This window comes from Rhinopithecus bieti, unplaced genomic scaffold (assembly GCF_001698545.2).
Source record: "Rhinopithecus bieti isolate Rb0 unplaced genomic scaffold, ASM169854v2 scaffold_6568, whole genome shotgun sequence".
Classification (NCBI taxonomy): Eukaryota; Metazoa; Chordata; class Mammalia; order Primates; family Cercopithecidae; genus Rhinopithecus; species Rhinopithecus bieti.
The window spans coordinates 127,425-138,425 of record NW_016805114.1 but is presented as its reverse complement, the minus strand read 5'-3'; the positions used below and the strand labels follow the sequence as shown (position 1 = coordinate 138,425).

At 42.2% G+C, this 11,001-nt stretch overlaps 1 long non-coding RNA gene across 3 annotated transcripts in view; it reads right to left on the bottom strand.

Moving 5' to 3' along the window:
• Positions 1–11,001, bottom strand: part of LOC108529097 (uncharacterized) — a 129,480-nt gene that overhangs the window by 28,492 nt on the left and 89,987 nt on the right. For 2 of the 3 annotated variants that reach the window (XR_001885400.1, XR_001885401.1), the window contains exon 7: positions 9,071–9,223. This is a non-coding gene — a long non-coding RNA (uncharacterized LOC108529097). Of the gene's footprint in view, positions 1–8,494; positions 9,224–11,001 lie in introns of those variants that run through there. The other variant, XR_001885399.1, reaches the window with a different exon arrangement.

Here is an 11,001-nt window from a genome sequence, read left to right as displayed (position 1 = left end):
AAAAAAAAAAAAAAAAAAATTCAGTGTTTGGGGATTGATGAAGAAATTGCTTCATTAAGTGAGTAAACTCTTTATCTAGCTCATTCTTTGATCTGTTTGGTTTTAGGAGGTTTGGTTTGTGGGGATCTTGGGTAAGGGCATACTCCAAACTCTTGGGATATCCTCCCAATAGTCATAATCATAGTCTCCCTGGTGTGCTGCATTCTCTCAAAGGTTTTAAATGCTTGCATGCAGCCTTCTCTAGAATGAAATATAGTTTCTTTTCAACTGGAATAACAAGAGCCAAAAGAATGTGCAACCATGAGGACACCGTAACCTATACATGACATGCTGAGAATGAAAATCCAAAATGATAGTAACCAAGAGTGGTGCTAAGGCCCTAAGTTTTGGTCACACTCTCACTCAAGTGAAAACCTGAATAAAGGGGAATTTTTTAAACAAACTTCTGGGAGGTCATTGTTTTGGACTGAGCTCATGCACTAGGCCGCAACAAACCAAACCAAACCAAAATGGAGTCACTCCTGCTAAGACTTTAGGGAAACGCATAGATTCTACAAGAGGACGCCATGATGGCGTAGTCCGTCTTGAAACGATTTCCTCACGGTGGCAGTAGTGCTCCACATTTTCAATCAAGCCCTAGCTTGGCGCCCTTTTCTCCCGCCCTTTGTGTATGAAAAAACGCCACCCAGAGATAAAGGCGCCACTGAACATGGATTCCTGGAGATTTGTCCAGTTTGTTGCAACCTGGTCTTGTGACCCGTAGAGGGTCAGGATTGCAAGTTGTCCAGGTTCTTGGCGTTTTGAATAAATAATTGCACAAAATGCCCAACAAAGGAAAGCAAGAATGAAACAACAAAAGAATGAAAGCATGGGTTTACTCAAAACGAAAGTACACGCCACAGTATGGGAGATGGCCTCAGCAGAGGCTCAAGGACCTGGATACAGAATCTTCTTTGGTTCAAATACCCCCTAGAAGTTTCCCATTGGCCACTTCATGCTCACCTCATGTAAGTGAAGTGGTCGCCCGAAATCAGTCTGATTGGTTGCAGAAATGAGCCAACCAGAGGCTAAAGTTAATTTACAAAGGTCACACTCCTGTGCAAACATCTGATTGGTTGCAAAAGAAACCAATCAGAGGCTAGGGTGAAGTTACAAAGTTATACTTCTATGCAAAGGAACACTAGGCCAGAAATCAGTCTAATTTGTTGCCACAGCCAGTTTTCCATCTGTAGTGCAGAAAAGGTGAAGGGGAATAGTCTCTGGTCCTTCTGTAACTTAGGCATTGAAAGTTAGGGTTTTCGCTTCAATTTAGTTCTAGGAAGTCAACGTAAAACAGCCTTAGGTCCCCTGCCTCCAGACCCTATTACCCTATTCTCCTGCTTCAGCTCCCCGCTGACAGGTGATCCTCATAAATCTTTATGTGAGGCAGAGGGACTGAAGGGCTTTCTTCTGTAACTGCTTCGTGCTGATCTGGGGCATAGTCCCTACCTGTTGGAAATCACAGAACTCTCACTATGCTTTATCTAGTGGAGGCAGGGTAGTTTCTTGATGGCCAGGGGTGGTGTCTTCACCTGAAACCGGCTGGAACCCTGGTTGCATGATCATCTGAAGCTTGATGGTCTCTAGGCGAGAGGAAATGAATTTTGCTACAATATTTAATGGGAACTTCAGGGGGTTGATACCTATGCTGTCAGAAATGTTTGTTATAGAGATATGCAGGTTGCAACAAACTGGACAAATCTCCAGGAATCCATGTTCAGTGGCGCCTTTATCTCTGGGTGGCGTTTTTTCATACACAAAGGGCGGGAGAAAAGGGCGCCAAGCTAGGGCTTGATTGAAAATGTGGAGCACTACTGCCACCGTGAGGAAATCGTTTCAAGACGGACTACGCCATCATGGCGTCCTTCCCGGGAAACTTCCCTATGGGGAAAAGGCTGATCTGTGAGCTTGGACCCCAGGCTGTCTTCTTGCCTTCTCTAAGGCCTGAAAAGAGACAGGGACATTAGCGGTATCTTGGTGTAGACTCTGGAGAGTGCGGGGTTTGGAGTGAACCAGCAACTGCCAGGAGGTACTAGCACAGGAAGTAGTGGAGCGGAAACTTGGTTCCCCCTGGTGTGGGCAGGACAGTAGCAACCCAGTCAAACACACATGGAGGCTCTTGTGGGCATCTGTCTCCTCTACCTGCCCTTTGCAGCAAGAGTCAGCAGGCTTTCACGTGCTAGCATTTTGCTATGGGTCTTGGGGTCTCTGGGAGCATCAGTATCGCTCACAAGGAACACAGTTATTCCAAGGGAAGTTTACAGGATTTGCTGTTAGAACCTTCACTCACCAGGTTCTACAGCAAGGTAACGCCAATGTCCATATCTCTTTTAAGGCCTTAGACGAGAAGGCAAGGACGCTGAGCATGGAGTCCAAGCCTCTTCCACCTCCCCACATACCAGACCTTCCGCAACTGGTAGTCCTTACAATAACGCTGTAATGGCGTAGGGATTCGTTAAATGACATCCTCGCGATGTCAGTAGTGCACCAGATATGCCAGAAAACCCTGTCTTGGAGCCCTCTTCTCCCGCCCTTCCTGTCTGAAAAAACGCGACGCACAGACAAAGGTACAACCAAACATGGATGCCTTCTATTTTGCCCAGTTTGGAGCCTGCTGGTCTTACTGCTGCTCCTTTTCATTTTGTTTTCCACTTGAAATCAAACCGAGGCCTAAAGCACTAGTCCTCATCAGGAATCCAGTTCTTTCAGAAATTAAATATCCTCCTGACCTACTCTGTGTGGGTTTGATTTACTTCAGAGTTACAGGTCCAGTAATTTCCGAAGCATCAAACTGTCTCCTTCAGGGAATAAATTCAGTGGACGAACACACAAAAAAGAGAAACGGGACCGGGCGCGGTGGCTCAAGCCTTTAATCCCAGCACTTTGGGAGGCCGAGGCTGGCGGATCACCCGAGGTCAGGAGTTCGAGACCATTATGGGCAACATGGCAAAAATCCTGTCTCTACTAAAATACAAAATTAGCTGGGCATGGTGGCACATGCCTGTAAACCCAGCTACTTGGGAGGCTGAGGCAGGAGAATCACTCGAACCTGGGAGGGGGAGGTTGTAGCAAGTGGAGGGCATGCAATTGCTCTCCGGCCTTGGCAACAGAGTGAGAGTGTCTCACAAAAAAAAAAAAAAAAAGAAGGAAAGAAAGAAAAGAGAGAGAGAGAGAAAAGGGCTGAAGGCTTGGAAAAGATCTCCAGCAAACAATTTAAAAATCCCAGAGGTCTTTGCCCTGGCTCCCCTGTCAGGCATCCAGGGAATTCTTCCTATTCTAAGAGCCTTATGTGATGCATTGTAGGCAACACTTCGGCATGAGCCATTAGAGAGGAAACCAGGTGACGCTCCTTACTGCATGCCATATGTACTCCAATGCCATGATACTCATAGTACGTATGTTCAATTCCTGTCAAGGTGGCTCAGAGTTTCATCTCATGGTCTCATCATTTAACATCAAAACACAGCATGTGCACATGCCTTTACATATTCTTCAAGTATTTCCTGAGAATTTATGGGGTGTGTGTTTGTGTTTGTGTGTGTCTCTGAGAGTTTTATAATTGGTCTTTCAGGTATAAGGATTACAGTATTCTCCAACTAGTAAATTAAAGAATAATGCTTGACAAATATTAAGACAAGTCCGTGTATTAATAACGTAGAAAACCGCTACCATACAACTTGTCAAGGTAACTCATGAACTTATGAATTATTTCCATGCATATCTTTCAATATCTGCATACATTAACTTCGTGCAAAAAGATAAATCTGTATAAAAGGTGGATTACTGTGTACACCATGGTTTGGATTAGACCAAGTGTGTATTTTAACGAACCTTTCAGATGCATTAATTCATTTGAATGTCACCAGTACTAAGTCTTATATGTCAACATTTCATGCCTTCAATATAAATAAAGGTAAATCTTAACATACGGCCTCAGGAAAATTACTTCAGTAAAGTAGACAATATCAGCTCTTTGATTTTTTTACAGCTACATCACTACATGTTTCTGAAAAAAAAGTTCATGAAGAGACAAAGACATCAGAAATTATGGCTACCTAAAATTTTGCTCAATTTGTGTGAACAATTTCCACTCTTAACAATTTGCTTTTGGTTTCCACTGGATATTAAACTGAGATGTAATACATGCACCCTCATCAAGCATCTCATCTTTTTAAGAACTTCTTAAAGTTCTTAAACTTAGTTTCTGCACAACCAAGTCTTCCCATTTCTACTCTTTTTCACTCTGCATCATATCTGCAGTATTTTATTGTGATATCAAATAGTCTTGTAGTAATGGGGAGAGACCTTAGGTTTCCATGCCTAAGGAGAGAAGAATAAAAAAAGCTTACCTCTAAAGGCTTGGAGAAGAGTAAATCTAGTCACCAGGCCACGTGGTTCTTGTCCTGATTCTCTACTCAGGTTCCCTGGGAGTTTTACTCCATGTTCTGATCTAGTCAGTAGGCCTTATACGTTGAGGGGGAGGACGCTATTTAGTGGGGCACTAACATAAGGGTACGGATAGCTCTCAAGCCTGACAAGACACCCACAGCCCTACTTGAATAGACACAAACACAGGAATCACTGTAAATACTAATCAGATTGATCACAGGATTTTGTCTCATAGTTTCATTATTTAACATTGAATTAGAAATATTTTCCTGTGTCATTAAATAGCTGTCACTTAGAACTGTGCCCTATGACTTTCTTGTGTATGTGTCGTATTGTTTTTCAGTTAGGAATCAGTCCTATATTTTCTCATTAGTAACAAAGATGTGGAATTTGCAAAGAAGTTAAAAATAACCATGTACTGATCTCATAAAACTGTATTAAACAATTATCTTTGTTTCCATATTTCCACTCATTTTTTCAACACGCAGATAAAAAATTCTATATATACAAACACCACACTAAATTTACATTTTAATTGAATTTAGCTATATATAAGGTTGAAGAATTAAAAGTTTCACATNGAATTTTAGACAATAAAATATTTGCAAAAACTTCTTGATTGGACTATTCATCAAAACATAAGTTCTCCATTTTCACTTTTATATCTAAAATAGATATATATATATTTATACACACATAAAATAGAAATACATGTTTATATACAATATAAACATATGTATTATACATACTTATACCTAGAAAATTAGAGTGTTTAATTCTTCTCAAATTTTTATTAATTCTTTCCTTAAAATTTTATCTTTGAAATCTCAAAAGAAAGACAACAAAATTCAATAAATGATAGCTGAAATAGGCATCTCTCACATTCAGTCACCTAGATGTGTAACCTAAGAAAACTGTAAGATGGATGCATTCACAAAACTCACACGCAGCTAGAATGCTTTATTAGTGTGTCTGTTTATATAATGATGAATTAAAGTTTTGAATTTGTTGGCCAAAAATACCATCTTCAAACATATACTCATTATAACACCTACCATGATTAAAAATATATAGCATTGGCTGGGCCCAGTGGCTCACTACTGTAATCCCGACACTTTGGGAGGCCAAGGTAGGTGGATAGCTTGAGCCCATGAGTTCAAGACCAGTCCTGGCAATGTAGTGAGACCCCGTCTCTACAAAAAATAACCGGGCATGGTGGCGTGTAACGGAAGCCCAGCTATGTAGGAGGCAAAGGTGGGAGGACCACCTGAGTCCAGGGAGGTTGATCCTTTAGTGAGCCATGATCATACCATTGCACTCTTGCCTGGGCAACAGTAAGACACAATCATATATATATTTAAAATATTGTTATATACCTACAGATATAAATACACACACACTCAACACAGTTTAAATATAATTTGCATGCATACTGTTTGAAATTTGTACAAAATCTTCAGCATTGTCTTATACTCCTTGAATATATCTACATCCATATATACTTCTGAGTACTTGAAATTTTTTTATATTTTACTCTAGAAGAACTTTAAGGTATTATAAAGCAGAAAACATGCTGGGTCTCATATAGTAAGAAGAAATGATGACTTTTAAAAAGTCTGTGCTAGGTATTATCATCTGCTCGTTATGCACATATAATATGGACTTTTATAACCTAATGTACAAATTCCCCTGTAGCACAACTGTTTTTGTTTTTTAATGTTAGATATGGGGTTTCCCTAGGTTGACCAGTTTGATCTCGAACTCCTGGCCTCAAGCAATCCTCCCATGTGTTAGGATTACAGGCATGAGGCACCAAGCCCAGCCACTTTGTAGTATAACTCTTAAAACAAGATTTCCTCACTGATAACTTGAGTACTTTTCAAATATAATTAATTATTCATGGAAATAATGACAGGTTTAAAATCATTGGCACTTTTTAAAACAGTTGGTAAAATCCATATAACATAAAATTAACCATTAAAATGTGTGAAATTCAGTGGCATTTAGTACTTTCACAATGCAGTGCAAGTACTACCTCTATCTAGTGGCAAATCATTTTCATTACCACAAAAGAAAACCCTGGACCCATGAAGCAGTCATTCCCCATTCCACTCTCTGCCCAGCCCGTAGCAAACACTCATCTACTTTCCCTCACTACTGATCATCACAGTAAGTGGCTTTTTCAAAGTCTTGCTTTTTTCACTTAGCGTGTTTCAAATTTCATGCATTGGTTATCTATCTTACTGATATCTATCTCTTGGATGTCTATCTTTGCTGTTGTACCTTCATCCACCCAATTTATCACCTGAAGGAGACAATTTGATGCCATGGAACTTGCTGGACCTGTAACTGTGAAGTAAATCATAACCAGATAGACTCAGTGAGGAGTGTATTTAATTTCTGAAAGAACAAAATCCCTGATAAGCATGGGTGGTTTAAGTTGCATTTTGTTTTAAATGGAAAACAAAACAAACAAAAAAAATTCAACAGTAAGACCACGTTGCACCAAACTGGACAAGTCTCCAGGCAGCCATGTTTGGTGGCACCTTTATCTCTGGTTTGCTTATTTCACAGAGGAAGGGCAGGAGAAAGGGCTCAAAGATAGGGCTTCCCTGAAAATGTGGAGCACTACTGCCACCGTGAGGAAATCGTTTAAAGAAAGAATACTCCAGTACAGCCTCCTTCCCAGGAAGCCTAGCTGCGGGGAAAGGCTGATCTGTGGGGAGGTGGAGGATGCTTGGCCTCCAGGTGCCGTCTTCTTGCCTTCTCCTCTAACGCCTGAAAAGTGACCTAGACATTGGTAGTATCTTGGTGTAGAACCTGGAGAGTGAAGGGCTTGGAGTGAACCAGCAGCTGCCAGGCGGTCCTGACACAGGAAGTCGTGGGGCGGGGCCTCAGTTCCTCCTATGTGGGCAGGACTGCAGGAACCCACTCAAACACACATTGAGGCTCTTGTAGGCATCTGTCTCTTCTTCTTATCCCTTGGAGCAAGAGTCAGCAAGCTTTCTCATGCTAGCATCTTGCTATGGGTCTTTGAGTCTCTGGTAGAATCAGTACCGCGCACAAACAACAGGTTTATTCCAAGGGAAGTTTACAGGATTTGCTATTAACACCTTCGCACTCCAGGTTCTATAGCAAGATATTGCCAATGTCCAGGTCTCTTTTAAGGCTTTGGACAAGTAGGCAAGGACGCCCAGCATGGAGGCCAAGCCTCTTTCACCTCTTACCAGACCACACCTACCCCAACAGGTAGTGCTCAGAGAACTCTGTAATGGCGTTAAACGGCTGTAATTTGTTAAACGTCTTCCTCGCGATGGCAGTAGGGCTCCAGATATGTCAAGAAACCCTGTTTGTAGCCCTCTTCTCCCGCCCTTCCTGTCTGAAAAAACGCCACACATACACAAAGAGCCACCAAACATGGATGCCTTCTATTTTGCCCAGTTTAGAGCCAGCTGGTCTTACTGCTGTGTTTTTTCTTTTTGTTTTCCACTTGAATTCAAACCAAGGCCTAAACCAACCACCCTTGTCAGGAATCTTGTTCTTTAATAAATTATTCTCCTGACCTAGTCTGTGTGGGTTTGATTTACTTCAGAGTTACAGGTCCAATAATTTCCGTGGCATTAAACTTTCTTCTTCAGGGGATAGCTTCAGTGGATGAACGCACAAAAAGGAGAAAAGGGCTGAAAGCTTGGAAAAGAACTCCAGCAACAACTTAAAAATCCCAGAGGTCTTGGCCCTGGCTCCCCTGTCACGCATCCAGGGAATTCTTCCTATTCTAAGAGCCTTATGTGTACATTGTAGGACACAATTTGGCATGAGCCGTTAGAGGAGAAACCAGGTGATGCTCCTTACTGCATGCCATGTATACTCCACAGGGCATGATACTCATAGTACATATGCTTAATTCCTGTCAAGGTGAATCAGAGTTTCATCTCATGGTCTCATCATTTAACATCAAAACACAGCATGTGCCCATGCCATTACATATTCTTCAAGTATTTCCTGAGACTTTATGGGCTGTGTGTGGTTGTGTTTGTGTGTGTTTCTGAGAGTTTTATAATGTCTTTTAGGTGTAAGGATTAACTAGTAAATTAAAGAATAATGCTTGACAAAGATTAAGAAAAATCCATGTATTAATAATGAAGAAGACCACTACCATACAACCAGTCAAGGCAACTTAAGAACTTTTGGATTATTTCCAGGGATATCTTTAAATACATACATACATTGTTAATTTCATGAAAAAATAAATCTGTATTAAAAGTGGATTACTGTGTACACTGTGGTTTGGATCAGATCAAGTGTGCATTTTAACAAATCTTTGAGGAGGGTGAATTCATTTGAATGTCACCACTACTAAGTCTTATATGTCAACATTTCACGCCTTCAATATGAGTAAAGGTAAACCTTAAAATAGGGCCTCACAAATATTACTTTAGAAAAGTAGACACTTATCACCTTTTTGTTTGAATTTTTAAAGATACATTACTATACGTTTCAACACAAAACGCCATGAAGAGACAAAGAGAACAGAAAGTACGGATACCTAATATTCTGCTCAATATGTGTAACCATTTTCCACTCTTAACCATTTGCTTTTTTGGCTTCCATTGGATATTGAACTGAGATGAGATCCACTCACCATCATCAAGCATCTCCTCTTTTTAAGAACTCAGTTTCTGCACAACCAAATCTCCCCATTTCTACTGTTTTTCATTCAGCATCCTATCAGCAGTGTTTTATTACGATAACAGATAGTCTTGTTGTATTGGGAACAGACCTTAAGGATCCATGCCTAAGGAGAGAAGAAAAAATAAAGCTTATCCCCAAGGTCTTGGAGAAGAGCAAATCTAGGCACCGGGCCACATGGTTGTTGTCCTGATTCCCTCCCCAGGTTCCCTGGGAGTTTTACTCCATGTTCTGACCTAGTCATTAGGCCTTATATGTTGACGGGGAGGCTGCTGTTTAGTGGGGCTATAACGTAAGTGCCCATATAGCTCTCAAATCTGACAAGACACACATAGCCCTATTTGAATGGACACAAACAAATGACTATAAATGCTAATCAGATGGATCACAGGATTTTGTCTCATGGTTTCATTATTTAACATTGGAACAGAAATATTTTCCAGTGTCATTAAAAGGCTATGACTGGCTGGGTGTGGTGGCTCACACCTGTGATCCCAGCACTTTGGGAGGCCAAGGTGGGTGTATCACTTGAGGTCAGGAGGTCGAGATAAGCCTGGCCAACACGGTGAAACCGTGTCTCTACTAAAATACAAAAAAAAATTAGCCAGGGATGGTGGTACATGCCTGTAATCCCAGCTACTTGGGAAGCTGAGGCAGGAGAATCGCTTGAACCCAAGGCAGAGGTTGCAGTGAGCCAAGATCGTGCCAATGCACTCCACCATGGGTAACAAAGTGAGACTCCATCCGTCTCAAAACAAAACAAAAAAAGCTATGGCCAGGCCCAGTGGCTAACACCTGTAGTCCCAGCACTTTGGGAGGCCAAGGCGGGCGGATCACCAGGTCAGGAGTCTGACTGAGATGGTGAAACCCTGTCGTGGGGCGGGGCCTCAATTCCTCCTATGTGGGCAGGACTGCAGGAACTCACTCAAACACACATTGAGGCTCTTGCAGGCATCTGTCTCTTCTTCCTGTCCCTTGGAGTAAGAGTTGTCCCTTGGGCAACAAGAGGAAAATATCTACTAAAAATACAAAAAATTAGCCGGGCATGGTGGCGGGCACCTGTAGTCCCAGCTACTTGGGAGGCTGAGGCAAGAGAATGGCATGAACTCGGGAGGCGGAGCTTGCAGTGGGTGGAGATCTCGCCACTGCACTCCAGCCTGGGTGACAGAGCAAGATTCCGCCTCAAAAAAAAAAAAAAAAAAGCTATGACTTAGGACTGCCTCTTATGACTTTGTTGTATATGTGTCTTACTGTTTTCCACTTAGGAATCAGTCCTATACTTTCTTATTAGTGAGGAAGACATGGAATTTGCAATGAAGTTAAAAAAAAACCCTTTGGGAGGCGGAGGCAGGCGGATCACAAGGTCAAGAGATTGAGACCATCCTCCCAACGTGGTAAAACCCGTCTCTACTAAAACACAAAATTAGCTGGGCCTGGTGGTGCGCACCTATAGTCCCAGCTACTCGGAAGGCTGAAGCAGGAGGATCACTTGAACCTGGGAGGTGAAGGTTGCAGTGAGCCAAGATCGTGCCATTGCACTCCAGCCTGACAACAGAGTGAGACTCCCTCTCAAGAAAAAAAAAAGGGGCAGGGGGGCTGAGCACGGTGGCTCACGCCTGTAATCTTAGCACTTTGGGAGGCCTGGGAGGGCAGATCACCTGAGGTCGGGAGTTCGAGACCAGACTGACCAACATGGTGAAACCCTATCTCTACTAAAAATACAAAATTAGCCGGGCGTGGTGGTACATGCCTGTAATCTCAGCTACTCGGGAGGCTGAGGCAAGACAATCACTTGAACCCGGGAGGCAGAAGTTGCAGTGAGCCGAGATCACGCCATTGAACTCCAGCCTGCGCAACAAGAGCAAAACTACATCTCAAAAAAAA